At 41.9% G+C, this 12,425-nt stretch overlaps 1 protein-coding gene across 4 annotated transcripts in view; it reads left to right on the forward strand.

The window, feature by feature from the left end:
- CLCC1 (chloride channel CLIC like 1) overlaps positions 1-12,425 on the forward strand; it is a 1,214,053-nt gene that overhangs the window by 82,596 nt on the left and 1,119,032 nt on the right. The gene's annotated exons all lie outside the window — the stretch shown is intronic.

Here is a 12,425-nt window from a genome sequence, read left to right on the forward strand (position 1 = left end):
TAACTTTATGGGAGCCCTCTTTGTAGGTCTTTGACCTTGTAGACTACAGTGTCCTGCACAGCATAGGCATCAGCCTGCAGTAATGCAAGTAGTTCATAGACTTCCTGTCTTACAGGCACTTTGAGGTCAAAATACATGGTCATCTCTCTCAGATTAGGCTCCTCTACTTAAAGACATTCCAAAAGGCTCCATATTTGCTCCCCGGTTTTTTTCATTCTTTGTTAGCAAACTGCCATATTAGTTTCCTCTTATTCCTATGAACTTAGATGGAGATGATATGGTTGCACTCAGACTGCTCTCATTCAGTTATGCAAACCCAACTTCAAAATAACCTTCACTCACTTAACTGCGGTTGCAAATATACAAACTACTACACTTAGGGAAAATTTTTTGGTACTCGCCAGAAACTTGTTAAAGTACAGTCAACCATGGGTACCCCTGTTGATAAAGTCTCAATCTTCAAAGATTTCTGTATTCGGATAGATCAAACATTCAACTTCCAAACCCACATAGAAAAAAATCAAAAATAAAATTGACTCCTCACTATTTTGAGATAGGGAAATCTCATTCACACTCTCAAGTTCAGCCAGAGCAGCAGTAGGAAAGGGAGTGTTTTTCTCTGCACAAGAATATGGATGTCCCATGTCCATCTTATCTGTAGCCTCCTGCAAAAATATGTCTACTTTAGAAATTGTTACTAATAAACTATTATCAGTTCTGCCATACTGCCAAGTAGTTGACAGTATCAGCCTAAAAATGTACAACTTCCCCTTGCAGCAAACCTAACCACAGAAACCTCCTGTAACCTAAGAGTTCATTATCATCACCTAACAACTCCCACACCCTAAAACCAACAGCACATTTTCATTTCTTGCTCCTAAACTCTTGAGAATCTCTCCCTATTCATCTAAAGTACCTCTCTTCCTGTTCCTGATTTAGACCCTATTTCAAAGTGTATCCGTTTAAACAATTCCAGTGCAAGTGCTTTCAGGCAGGCCACGTAACACAAGTATTCAACCCCCACCCCCAGAAATGTGTTCATTCTTGACTATTTCTATTGAAGAATGTAACAGGTTGGCTTTATTCTTTTGTGCAAATGTTTTGTGACTACTATCTGATTAATTTCTGTTTTTAAGCCAGTAATTCTAAGTGGCTTAAACTCTTGTCTTATGATTTTTATCTTTATAGTGAGGGATGTTAAAACTGTCTTCCACTGTTGACCTACATACAAAATAAATTTTCTACTAATTCTACTTGTATTCTTATGTGATATATTCACCTAGGCTTTGCCAGAAATGTTTCTATTACTATAACAGAACCACCTGTATTAAGCAACTTAAACTGTGGTAAGTTTGCTGACAGTGTTGCATTATCTCTCTATGCTTAAAAGTGGTATTTTGTATTAGCTGCTCTTAAATTTGGATGCATTTCCAAAGGGTTTTCTTCAGTAGCAGCTGTTTTATAACAACTGGGTTTTCTGATGCTTTTATCCAGTACTCTTGCAACTTACTTTGTAACAGTATAGACTATGTTTTTAATAAATGTTTTAGTATATTCTTTGGTATATTAATAATTTATGCCCAAATTATGTTTTGTATCAATGTATATTTGTTGACATTTGTAAAGGGGTATGTTTCACTTCACTAAGATGGTCAGCGGATTATTTTAATCATGTGAATGGGGTATAAAATGATTATTACCTGGGATTTGATTATTTTTTGAAGTCCACAGTACGCTACAGGATGAAAGCACCAAAAGTTCTTATTTTTATTTTAAATAAAAGTTTTGTAATTCCATTTACTTCATGGTTCCAGGGTTGTCACTACACGCTTATGTTTTGGTTGGTATGTGTGACAAATGAAGGCATTGTCTTGGGTGTAAGGGAATTAAGGATTTGTGGACTTTGGATACAAGTCTGGGTAAAGTTAGCATTGAATTTGTTTGCAGTATTTATTGTCTCCAAGTGCGTTTGTGTGAGGGGTACCATTTTGAAAGAGATTAGAACAATGTTGATTGTTCATTAATTTCTTAATGTAGCTAAACAATAGATTTGTAATTGTCCTTGGCTTCAGGCACTAATTTAAGTTCATTGGTTGTTTTAGTGTACTTTAGTATTTTTCAAGTTTTTAGTAATATTTTTGATACAATCCTTGATACAAGGTTTTGATATGCGGTATACTATTTTGTTTTAAAATTTACGTGGATCGACCTACAGGGTGATTGGGTTTCCCATTATATTTTGCTGTGGTTGAAACTGTCAGCTGTATGTATGGGATGTAGACCTCCTGTATGAAGTTACTTGCTGTGTCAGTGTCTCCGTTGATTAGTTTGTTTGATATCCTTGAATTCTGAGATATTTGCTCCAAACAGTTTATGGACTGTAAAGGTAAATGTTAAAAGTTTCTGGTCCAGCTCAACAAGAGGAGGAGATACCAGGGGGAAAAATGCATGAAGCTGCTAATATTTCTAAGAACGAGATTGAGAATATTATGCCCTGTAGATGATTTAACCATCTGTTCCAGGTATTTTTTGGCTGTTAATTCTAAGAATGTCTGGGCATACCCTACATTGGTGGTATAGGCACTCCTGTTTGAGGTGCAATTAAGCTCTCTCAGTATAGTAAGCTCTCAGTTAACCAGCACCCATGGGGATTGGTAGATGCCGGATAACTGTAGTTTCTGGTTGCTTTAGAGTTACTATTAATAATAGGCCTGAACTAATACTGTACCCTATACTGTTTGTTTGGTTTGACTTGTTCTTCAGTTGGGAAGAGAGGAAATGTATTCCTATCTTCCTTTTTAAAACTCTAAAAACATAAGGTATGTTTCTGTGGGGGGAAAGCCAGAAAGTGCAGCACATGAAAATTGTACTGTATTCTTTGATTTTCTTTTGCCGGTTGCTTGAGTTTCGGTTAACTGAGAGTTTACTGTATAATAGAATCATTGTCAATAGGAAGTTTATCAGGTATGTTTAAGAATTTTGCATAATCATCATGGTACTTTGACAGTATCCTGTAACAGGCTCTAAGTTGACAGGATCACCTACCCTGAACACGACAAACTATTTCCTCCATCTACCCCAGTCTGACTTTTGGGTATGAAGCTGCTTGACTGACCTGGTCATGCAACTGCCATTGGTTTTATTTTCCATAATTCCTTGTACCCCTCCTAGATTCAGATCTCATTTGTCACCATTGAAAGCAGTTGATCTATCCAGCAGCAGCTAAGTACTCTACTTTAATTGTTAACTTGTTTTACTGGTTGTTTGTCTTTTGGACTGACTTTTTTTAGCTAAGCATAATATTTAAAAATATTACCTCATTTCTGTTTTAATCTTGCTGTTGGCAATTCTGTTCCCTTCCTTGCCTTAGCCCTTTGCAGTGCTTAAGCCAGTTGCCTGGTGTCATCTTTCATTTTAAGTAATAAAGCTAAAAAAAGTTAGTTAGTTACTCTTCTTCATTTCTAGAAAATTTGATGGTGTTGCAGTGTTGTATTAAATATGCAAACTTGCTTAAGATGGATAAAACTTAAAAAAAAAAATGTAGAAAATATGGACATAAAATTCCTCCTCCAGATCCCCAGCATATGCTTGGTGTGCTTGAGGCTTGGAATACTTTTACATGAAATGCTCCATCTGTCAGGTTTTTGGGCCCAGATCCATGTCAGACATGAGGAACAAATTAATATTGAAAGGCCTTTTACCAGAAGCAAGTTCCTCAGGTAAATCTGAAAAAAGAAAAGAGGAAGGAAGAGACCCTAGGAAAAGGTAGACTTATGAACCTAGACAGGTCTTTGGATCTGAAGATCTCTGGAAAGGAGAACAGATGTTCTTCATCCCACATTGCTGCAGTCCTAACACTTGGGGTAGTCCGCTGTCCCAGTCGGCCCGAATACCAAAGTATAAGGCTGACGTCGGTCAAGTCGCATTAGTCTGACGTCAGGACATCAGGGTACAAATGCGCATGACCGACGTCATATCCTCAGTCTTTTTTGCCGCATGGTCCGATGCAGAAGCAGTATTGCGAGTGCAGGTTGGCGTTCTGAAATTTTCTGAAGTCGGAGTTTCAGACCGAATCAAAGTTGGCTAAGTACCCCGTTGGGGAATATTTTGGTTTTTTCTTGCCTCAGTATTTAACCGGATGTCAGAAAAAGTGAATAACTGTATTTCTTGTGGAAAACAGATACCTCATAGGGATTACCATACCTTGTGTATACCTTGCTTAGGGCCTGAGCACGACGTTGTTGGATGTCGCTCTTGTGCTAGATTTAACAAACGCACTATAAAGAGAAGATTAGACTGTGCCAGGTTAGTTTTGGGAAGCGTTGTAATTATAAAATGCCGTCGGATGCTCCACGCCGCTTCGCTAAAAGCGCAAGGACAAAGCAGCAAAGCCTAGGTTGGAAGAACCGTCTGTCCCGGACGTCGGTTCTTTAGAGGGCTCGGTGGAGCCGGAGGTTCTGCCAGGAGTTTCTTTGGAGTCTCAGGAGAGACTTTACTGTTACAAGATGTGGCCTCTCAGGAGGCAGGCCAGGCTGAGGGGCTTCTCAGGTAGCTGTTCTCCCTCCCTTCCTAAGGTGGTTAGGCCCTCCCCTTCTGTTTCCAAGGCTTCTTTGAGAGGCAGGCCTGGTTTAACTTCAGTGGGTGTTTCTCCTAGTTCTTCAGGGTCTCTGCCTAAGAAACATATGCTTAAAATGGCAGAAGATTTGATTACTATGATTAGAGGTTCTATGCCCCTCCTGATAAGAGGCCTAGGGTGGAACCTGAGCTTGAGAGTTTTGAGCAATGTTCGGAGGCTTCTGAGTCTTCGGCTGAAGACTTACAGGAGTATCCTCCTTATTCTGAGTCTGATGTAGATGATTCTACTCCTTCGGCTTCTCCTCCTGAGGTCCTTTCTTTTTCAGCGAGTCTTCATTCCATGCGGGAGCATTTTAGATCGGTAGGTCAAGATTTCTCTGACTCCAGGAAAAGGCTTAGGGAATTTTGTTTTACCCCAGCATAGGCCTTTGGCTATACCTCCTGTTCTGAATGTGGTGGAAGATGTTTTGCAGAGGCTTCCCTGAACCCTGATTCTTTGCCTCCTGCCCCAGTTAAACCGGATAGGTATTATAGGGTGCCTGAAGCTCATAAGTATCTTTTAAGAGTCCTAGGGCAGACCCAGAAACTGTTTCTCAGGGGCCTAAAGGTGTTAAGGCTTCTGTTGTTAAAAATCCTGTTCCTCCTGATAAAGAGGCAAGGGCTTTGGATAGATGGGGAAAGAAGGTGTATACTTCTTCCACTTTAGCCATGAGGGCTTTGAATTGCCAGTTCCACATGTTAAAATATCAAAATTATCTCCTTTCACAATTGAAGTCTAAGGTGGATGCTCTGGCGGAAGGTATTGAGTGTAAAGAGTTGCAGGATTTAGTTCATGTTTCTGAACAGGTGGGTAAGCATTCTTTGCAATGTGGTTTTGATGCTGTACAGGCCTCTTCGAGGGTGGCTGCCACTGGTTCTGTTCTTCGCAGGCACGCCTGGCTGAGGGATCAGAATTTGGCTGAGCATGTTAAAACAAGGATTTTGGATGCTCCATTACAATCTGATGTGTTGTTTGGTTCGCCTGTGGAAGCAGTTTTAAAGAAAATGGAGGACAAGGCTAAATCTATGCAGACTGTTAAAGATTTTTTGCAGGTTCAGCCTCCGAAGTTTAGTAGAAATTGGCCTACTAAGGGGTGGACATATCCTTCTTATGATTCCCAGTCTAGGGGTAGGTCTAGACGTGGCAGGGGCAGAGCTCAAGGTTCTTTTAGGCCTAGAACAGGGAGTTTGCCTGCTCAGTCTTCTGGTGAGGGCAGGGGTCAGTCCTTTCGTAAACAGACCCAATGACCTGCCTTTTCAGCTGCCAGAGCCTTCGCCTGGCAGCACCTTTGGGAGGAAGGCTGGCACTTTTCAAAGAAAATTGGAGTTTAATTACCCAAGACAGATGGGTATTAGATATCATTCACCACGGTTACAGGTTTTATTTCCATACCTTGCCTCCTTTCAAAGGCATGCCAGACATTCCTCCTCTACAAAGAAAAGAGGCTCACAAGCAAATTTCTCTGTTACTCCAAATAGGGGCCATTCAGCCGGTTCCTGTGCCAGAAAGGGGCCTAGGATTTTTTTCTCGCCTGTTCCTAGTTCCAAAAAAGGGGAACACGTGGAGACCAATTTTGGATTTATCTATCCTCAACACTTATCTGGACATTCCCAAGTTCAAAATGTTGACGTTACAACAGCTTTTACCTCTGCTGGGAAAAGATCACTGGATGGTAACTTTAGATCTCAAGGAGGCTTACCTTCATGTGCCTATCAGACTAAGTTGCAGGAAGTATCTGCGTTTTCGAGCTGGGAATTCTCATTACCAGTTCTCTGCATTGCCCTTTGGCTTATCTACTGCGCCCAGAGTATTCACAAAAGTTCTGGCTCCAGTGATAGCTTACTTCAGGCTAAAAGGAATACAAATCTATCCTTACTTGGACGACTGCCTGATTCTGGCTCAAGACAAGGAAGACCTTTTTCAACATTTGGAATATGTGATAGCAGTGCTAAGATGCCTAGGGTATTCTGTGAACGAAATAAAGTCCAGTCTAGTACCCTCTCAAGACATGTGCTTTCTGGGTGTGAGACTGAATACAGCAACCCAGATGGCCTTTTTAACCCCGGACAAACAAAAGAATCTGTCTCTTTACTTCCATCAACTATCTCTTCAGTCCGGGCTGACTGCAAGGACAGTCCTTCAAGCCTTAGGGTTCATGGCATCTTGTATTCTGGTGCTTCCCAATGCCAAACTGCATATGAGGAAGCTGCAATGGTATCTCAAAATGTATGGACACAGCACTGCCAGGATTTGGACACTGTCATTCAAATAATACCTTGCATTCAAAAGGAATTTTGTGGTGGGCTCAGGAATGTCACCTAAACAAGGGACTCTCTGTGACCCGGCCAGAGGCGAGTCAAATTCTAACGACAGATGCCTCAGACATAGCTTGGGGAGCTCATCTGAATGGAAAGTGGATACAAGACAAGTGGCCTGCCAGACTACAGCATCTACATATCAACATGAAGGAGATGTTAGCAGTCCAGTTTGCATTAATGGCTTTCAAGGAGTTACTTCTTCCAGGGCAGGTGTTGATTCTAACAGACAACACAACTGTCATGTGGTACATCAACAAACAAGGGGAACACATTCTTATCCTCTATGCAGGCAAGCAATGATTTTGTGGGAGACTGCTCAGCTTGCAACTAAATCTTCAGGCAAGGTTTCTGCCGGAGCACAGAACTCCTTAGCAGATGTGTTAAGCAGGCAAATCATGGATCCCCACAGTGGAAACTGGATCTTCATGTATTTCGGAAATTGACAGTGTCATGGGGAACTCCAGACATAGATCTGTTCGCTTCTCCACTAAACCACCAGCTGCCAAAGTTTTGCACGAAAAGGTTTCATCACACAGCTTGGAAAGTGGATGCTCTTTCTTTCAGTTGGAAAAATCTTCATGTGTATGCCTTTCCACCTCTGCCTCTTCTCCCAAAGGTACTCCTAAAGGTCAGACAAGACAAGCCAAGGATGATTTTAATAGCTCCAGATTGGCCTCGGCAACACTGGTACCCATTACTGAGGAGTCTGGTAAGGAAGCCTCCATGGCCTTTACCTTTGATTCCACACCTATTGTCTCAGAGGGACGGTCATCTACTCAATGTCAAGCTTCACTCTCTTCATCTAACAGCCTGGCATATTCTGTTTTGAAACACAGCAGGTCTCAACTTCCTCAACAAGTTTTGAATGTGATTATGGAAGCCAGAAGACCTAGTACAAGGAAAGTGTACGCAGAAAAATGGAAGAGATTGATCAGTTAACTAAAAATGTGGCTATGATGCACTGGAGGCTTCATTTAGATCAGCCATGAATGGTACTATGCAACAGGTTAGTGCATGGCTAAAGGAAATGTGGCTTTACCGATCATGTTAAAGCCAAGTTTATATCATTTCCTATGGACAAGACAAGCTCATTTGGTACACCTGCCCAGCAGGTTAGCTAAGAAATGGGAAGAAAAGGCAAAATCTGTTCAAAGCCCAGCAGGTGTTTGTTTGGTGGACCCCCAAGGTTTAGCAGGAACTGGCCTGCCAAAAAAACTTCCAAAGTTTTCCTCTGTTAAAAGCTTTAAAAAGGGGCAGGAATACTCCAGAGGAGGAAACCACCCAGAAAAGGTCAAAAATTTCAGTGACCTACAGTGGCAAAACCACAACAGAGGGAGGGACACAGCCACTGCCATCAGGCAAGGGCACAACAGAGGACTGACAGTGACCGCCTCCTACCAGGAAACAACAGCAGCTCCTCTAGGCGAAAGTTAACCTTTATTTTCAAAGAACTGCTACTACCAAACAACCAGGAAGTGATTTTTACAAACCTAGGATCAGAAACAATGTTTAACTTCCAATTTTTTACCAGTCAAAAGAACAAATGCCAAATCTCCCCACGAAAAAAACAGAGAGGAATTACCGCCAATCACTTTACCAGTTAAAAAAACATGAAAGCTGGATCCAAGTCAAAAGCACAGAAAAAGGAAAGGGAAAGTTCCCAGACTATTCCTAGTGGAAAGAAAGGAAAAAAAAGACCAAGACTAATTCTCAAAGGAAAACCTTTAAATACATACATCATTGTCCCAAAAATTGAAAATGCTGACCCTACAGCAACAAAAACATGCTGGGCAGTCCAGTCTTGCTGTCCCTGACCTCAGGGAGGGAGGTGACATACCTGCACTTTCCTATCTCGACCAATCTGCCCATTGATCCCCAATCTTTGCAGGGCATCCAGATTTCTTGCAGGATCAGATTGCCATTTGGCTTCAGCATTGCCCTTTGGCTTATCTAAATGCCTGGTGCATTCACAAATGCCTGTAATCTACATCGCGCATTAATTTACCCACAAACTACCACTGCTTGCTACAAGGGGACGACAAAGCAAGCTGGACAACACATTTACAGCAAGCCATGCCATTTACACAAGACATGGAACTTATTTCAATTTACATAAACCACAGTCAATTTTTTACCCAAACAAGGACATTCTTCCATCCACGATAAGGACACAAACAAACAAATGGCACAACAGACTACAGAAAACAAAAGTGACACAAACTTTACTCTTACTTCCAACAAACAAAAAAAACAAACAGCAAGAAAAGTTCACTGTGAAAAGTGGGCTTCATAACATCATGCATAATCATGGTTCCATTTGCAAGGATGGCACATCATAAGGAAACTACAGTGGCACCTAAGAATTTATGGTCCCAACACAGACACACAGTAGAAACAGAATAGAAAACACACTCCATGCTTAAACAAACTTTAAACAGGATGGCCTAAAGTGGAGTCTCAGCATGCCAGGTACGCTTTTCAAGACTAGGCCGGCCCTCAACCAAGCCAGACCATCACAACAGAACAGACACAAGTAATGGGGGGGGGGGGGGGACAAATGCAACAATTGTGGACACAGGATCAACTTCACAGGATCAACTTCACTCATCAATCTAATCAAGTAAAACTGGCAATAAAAAGTTCAAACCATTTCTCCAAACCATTTCTCAAAGAGGGTCAGTTGATGATAACAAGACACAGTCACAGTCATATGTGGTACAGCACAAACAGGGAGGCACCCCCTCATACCCCCTACCTTGGATGGACCCTGAGCTGCTGACCCTGGCACTACAAAGTTACAGGCAATTACATGGTTTGGGAAAGACAATACCTAGCCTAGCAGACATATTAAGCAGAACCGATGCGGATGCCAATGGGAGGCTGCAACACATCTTTCTTCAAGACCATCAAAGAAATGGGAATGCCATGATAGACCTATATTCGCATCACCTCTCAATCACCAGCCAAAAAATTCTGCACAAGGACATTTCACCCACTAGCATGGAAAGTGGACTCACTCTCCTTCAACTGGAAAGGCCTCAGCATATTCCCATGACCTACAACAAGTGTACATCACATCACCCAGCAACAACAATTACTTCAGCAAGCTTGGTTTTAGAACTGGCTCTACTAATACTAAAGCCCAACTTCAGAGCAACAGGCCAAGATAGAGTCCAAATGAGGACTAATTCCAACCCTACCTAATCTTCCATTATCCAGGAGTCTCCATGACCAGGCAATCCACTATCCAGGTATACTTAGTATCCCCATACAAAACACCAGGGAAAGTAATACAAATACCCAACCATGGGAACCCAGACATAGATCGCTTTACTACTTGGACCTGGATGTATATAGAGAAAGACGAAAGAACTTGAAAGAGCCTATGCAACAGGAAGGGAAGGGGAAGCTAAAAGCTATTTCAAATCTCCAAAATGGAAAGCAAATTGCATGCATAATTGTGGATTGGATAGAAATTGTATTACTCCACACTTCCATGGAAACCATTCTACAAGGAACACAGCCCATACCACTACCTCTTACATGCAGGAGTTCCACTACCAAGCCATATTTGTGGAGGCGTAAGCATTTGGACCTCCTCAGTCTTGGTGCATACCTATAATTTGCCTCTATATTCCAGATCCCGACTCTATATTCCCACTGCTGAGCAGGGTTTGACCTAAATCCTAAACACTACCATTCTAAACACTCCTCCCCTAGTTGGCTATGCTACCTTATTCATTTCACTTATGATGCCTGATGCATCCATGACTGCAGATGCATCCATGAAGGACGTACAGTTTTGTACCTGTCAACTGGATAGACTCTGTAGTCAGGATTACCTCCTCCCCCCTCCTGTGGTACTCCCAGGGTGTTTGTCTCCTAATAGACAGCTGTTGGGGAGTCTTTATGGGGTATTCTTTTATATATATGTTGTATGTATTTATATATTACGTTTATTCTTGTGTTGTTTTTTTAAAACATTGGCATCTATTGCAATTGCAGCCTGCAAGAGGGCTACTGGCATCTGCTACTGCAAACACAAAGAGAAATGGCGCTGGCTGGCTGTTGCTAATTCAAGCAAGACAGAGACCAACAGATGGTGCGTGGCGACATGCGAAGTCGTCGACCCGGACTGATTTGGCCGACCGCAGGGCTGGGCTGACTCCGACAGGACAACCCACTTGTTATGACTGCAGATGCTATCCAGTTCGGACATCTACATTTATGGTAGGTACAAAACTGTACTATTTTTATTTTGGAGTACAGCAAAGGATTTGGAGGTTTCTGAGCCTAATTTGAGTGTGGCTCTTCAATATCTTACTGAGTTATTGGACATAGGTTTGTCTTTCTCTTCCATTAAGATTCATGCTGCAGCGATTTCAGCTCACTATGATTGTGACCCACCATTGTTTTCTCATCCTTTGTTCAAGCAATTTCTTAGGGGGGCAAAGAATATAAGACCCCCACGTAGAGCTCCTACTCCTGCTTGGGACCTCAATTTTGTGTTGGAGAAACTTACTCTACAACCTTTTGAGCCTGCGGCTACTGCTGAATTGAAATACTTGTCATGGAAGACTGCTTTTTTGTTGGCCATTACTTCTGCAAGAAGGGTTTCTGAATTGCAGGCCCTTATGGCGGTTGAGCCTTTTTTGATTTTCCATAAGGATAGGGTATCATTACGTACTAATCCTTCCTTTATGCCTAAGGTGGTCTCTACGGTGGCTTTAAACCAAACTATTCATTTGCCTACTTTTTATGCAGATCCCCAAAATAGGGGGAAAAGATTTTGCACACTTTAGATGTACACAGGCAGTTGCGTTATTATTTAAGCATGACTAAGGATTTTAGGCAGTCTCAGCAGTTGTTTGTTTCTTTTGCTTTGAGTTCTCAGGGCAAGCCTGTGTCAAAACAAACTATTTCTAAGTGGATTGGGTTTTGCATTGCATTTTGTTATTCCCATCATGGCAAGGAGATTCCAGCTGGGATTAGGCCTCATTCCACTAGGGCTACTGCCACTTCAACAGCATTTCTAAGGGGGGTGGCAACTAAGGATATTTTGGAGGCAGCTACTTGGAGTTCAGTACATACTTTCTCTAAGCATTACCACCTGCCTCTCTATTCTAAATCTAGGGCTGGTTTTGCCATGGCTATTTTGCAGGGCATGTTGACAGCTCCAGCTTCTTTATGATTTGCCAGCCTCCCTTACCTCTGCTTTGGGATTCTACCCAAGTGTTAGGACTGCAGCAATGTGGGGTGAAGAACATAGTACAGTTTTGTACCTACCATAAATGTAGATGTTCGAAGATCCACATTGCTGCAGTCCAATTTACCCTCCCTCCCTCTGTGTTTAGGGGTGGTTGTGTGGGTGGGGTTGTACTTCTGTGAATTTGTATATATTGTACATATTTTTGGTACAGGAGTGTTTGGTGTTTTTGGTTTTGGCCTTATCTTTTTAGGGTCTTCTGACATCTGGGGCAAGAAAAGACTGA

The sequence above is a fragment of the Protopterus annectens genome, chromosome 10.part0 (assembly GCF_019279795.1).
Source record: "Protopterus annectens isolate FY-2018-M chromosome 10.part0, PAN1.0, whole genome shotgun sequence".
Taxonomy (NCBI): Eukaryota; Metazoa; Chordata; order Ceratodontiformes; family Protopteridae; genus Protopterus; species Protopterus annectens.